This window comes from Sus scrofa, chromosome 15 (assembly GCF_000003025.6).
Source record: "Sus scrofa isolate TJ Tabasco breed Duroc chromosome 15, Sscrofa11.1, whole genome shotgun sequence".
In the NCBI taxonomy this organism is placed as follows: domain Eukaryota; kingdom Metazoa; phylum Chordata; class Mammalia; order Artiodactyla; family Suidae; genus Sus; species Sus scrofa.
Genome location: NC_010457.5, coordinates 85,941,780 through 85,945,101, shown reverse-complemented (window position 1 = coordinate 85,945,101; position 3,322 = coordinate 85,941,780). Strand labels below are relative to the sequence as shown.

At 44.0% G+C, this 3,322-nt stretch overlaps 1 pseudogene; it reads left to right on the top strand.

Moving 5' to 3' along the window:
• LOC110257030 lies at nt 1,585–2,426 on the top strand (annotated as a pseudogene).

Sequence of the window (3,322 nt, the reverse complement as noted above, 5' to 3'; positions counted from 1 at the left end):
CCATTGGGCCCTGTTGGTGATAGTGTAAATTAGTGTAGCCACTATGGCAAATAGTATGGAGATGACTCAAAAAATTAAAAAAAGAAGTACCATAAATCCAGCAATCCTACTTCTGGGTATTTATCTGACAGAAACAATTATCACCCTGAAAAGATATTTGTGCCCCCATGTTCACTGAAGCATTATTAACAATAGCCAGGATATAAAACAAATTAAGTGACCACTGATGGGTGAATGGATAGTGAAAATATATCATATTGATATATATATATACACACACACATATCACATTTATATAAAAATATAAATATGAATTTATTATTCAGCCATGAGAAAAGGAAATCTTGCCCTTTGTACCAACATGGATGGACCTTGAGAGAATTGTGCTAAGCAAATTAAGTCAGACAGAGAAAAACAAATACTGTATGATCTCATTTATATGTAGATCCTCCTTCCGAAAAAAAGAAATCAAACTCATATATAGAGAGAGTAGACTGGTGTCTGCCAGAGGCAGGAGTAGGAGGTAGACAAAATGAGGGAAGGAGATCAAAAGGTCCAAACTTCCAGTTATAAGATAAATATGTCGAGAATATAATGTACATCATGGCAACTATAGTTAACAATAATCTACCATATATTTGAAAGTTGCAGAGAGTATATCTTAGAAGTTCTCATCACAAGAAAAATAACATTAAATAATTTTTAAAAGAAAAAAAATATGGAGCTAATGCTGTGGCGCAACAGGATTGGCAGTATCTTGGGAGCGCTGGAAAACAGGTTTGATCATGGGCCTGGCACAGTGGGTTAAGGATCCAGCTTTGCCACAGCTGCGGCTTAGGTAACAACTGTGCTTTGAATCTGATCTCTGGCCCGGCAACTCAATATGCTATGGGGCAGCCAAAAATTTTTTTAAGAAAGAAAGAAAAATAGTGAGATTCTATTGAGTGAAAAATTGTGAACATTTTTAACTGTTTGGCTCTTAGAGCTTTTCTGAAATATACGGAAACTACAAACATGAGAAATAGTTGGAATTAACCACTGACAAAGGGCAACACAGACAATGAAAGTAATCAACTCTGTCTAGTAAGTAAAGCAATTATAACTACTAGAATCATCATAGACACTTTTAAACTGGTCAGTATTAAGTAAGAATGGAACCAATGTTGCTAAGATTCAACAAGCACTCTGGATTAAATCTTCAATATTTACTTCTTGAGGATATTTTCGTTAATTTGCAAACATATCAACTCCTTCCCACAACAGCATGATTTTAAAGAAAAAGTAGGGCTTCAGAGCCCCTGGTTGGGTTAAAATCCACACCAACTGGCTTGAGGCAATCCACTTAACCTTTCAGAGATTCAGGTTTTTCATCTGCAAAGTGGATTTTAATAATATATTATTGCCCCCCAGTGCGCCATGAGCTGGGCAGGAGCAAAGCTCGCCCCCTCCCCAGAGCTGCTCTGCTCTGCACTGCCGGCCACTCCCCTGCCCTGCCCTCTGCTCCCAGGTTGGGCCAGGCTCTGTGGTCATGTTACCCCATGGCCAGGCCCATATGCAAGCGGGCATGGCCCAGGGCGGGGTGGCATGGAGCAGAAGTGGGTCTTCATGCTTCTTGAGGTGCTTCTTCTCTGCACGTGTTGGTCACCTCCCTGACTTTCAGCATCCTGACGCTGGTGAACACCTGGTACAAGAGAGGTCTGTACTGCGGAGATGACTCCATCTGGTACACCATCACCTGTGGGCTCATGGCCAGTGTCATCATCACAGCCACTGTCATACTGGTGTCAGCCGGGGAGGCCTACCTGGTGTACATACTGTACTCCTGCTCTGACTTCAACAACTAGCTGGCTGTCCTTTACAAAGTGTTAGGGACGTTCCTGTTTGGGGCTATAGTGAGCCAGTTGCTGACAGACCTGGCTAAGTACATGACCGGCCGGCTGTAGCCCAACTTCCTGGCAGTGTGTGACCCTGACTGGAGCTGCATCACCTGCTCAGTGTACATGCAGGTGGATGTGTGCAGGGGAAGCGCTGCTAATGTCACCGAGTCCAGGCTGTCTTTCTGCTCTGGACACTCCTCCTTTGGGATGGAGTAGCATGGATGCAGTAGCATGGTGTTCTTGGCACTCTACGTACAGGCCCGGTTCTGTTGGAAGTGGGTATGGCTGCTGAGGCCCACTGTGCAGTTCTTCCTGGTGGCCTTTGCCCTCTAAGTGGACTATACCCACATGCCTAACCACAAGCACTACTGGAGTGATGTTCTCATTGGCTTCTTGCAGGGAGCACTGGTGGCCAGCCTCACTGTCTGATACATCTCCAACTTCTTCAAAGTCCAGCACCTGCAGCACAGCCAGGAGGAGGGGGAGCTGGAATGGAAGCCTAGTCTTTCACTGACCCTGGGTAAGACCTATTGCAACCACTATGGGTAGCTGGTCTCCTCCTCCTGAGGCCCAGAGCTGCCTCCAGCTGGGTCCTGTGGTCCTGGCAGGTCCCTTACCTGGGATGGTGGTAAGGGCTCTGGACTCCCCGGCTGGATCCTGGAACGAGCTCCACTGATCCACCTCATGTGCACTGGACCAGGGATCTGGGGGTGCCTGGGGCATTCCTAGCGTTTGGAGGGGGACCCTTCCTCTGGACCTCCTTTTGCTGGGTTAGGGAAGGGACCACGTAATCCCAATGGATGCTGTTTTTGTAAATATAATGTATATGTGGGTTTTTAGTAAAATAGGGCATTTGCTTGAAAATATATTTATATATTATTTAAGGATATGGGAGGATTAAATGAGTTTTTTGAGTATATAAAAGGATGTGGCAGAAAATAGGGATTAAACAAATGCGTATTGAACAGATTTATTTTACTAAATTAAATAAATGGTTCTTGGTTTTTTATGTTGTTTTAAACAATTACAATTTATTTTAAAAATTCCAATTCTGGAGTTCCCGTCATGGCTCAGTGGTTAAGGAATTCGACTAGGAACCATGAGGTTGCAGGTTCAATCCCTGGCCTTGTTCAGTGGGTTAAGGATCCGACGTTGCCATGAGCTGTGGTGTAGATCGCAGACACAGCTCGGATCCCATAGGCTGGCGGCTGTAGCTCCGATTAGACCCCTAGCCTGGGAACCTCAATATGCCACAGGAGCAGCCCTAGAAAAGGCAAAAAATAAATTTTAAAAATAAAAATAAAAATTCCAATTCTTGCACTAAACCCTATTGGTATAATAAAAAAAAATACATACTTTATGAGGAGATGTCCAAAGTAGATTACCTATTGGGAGAAACTAGCACAGTGACCTGTGAGAACATTCTACCACCCTTGCTGAGTGTT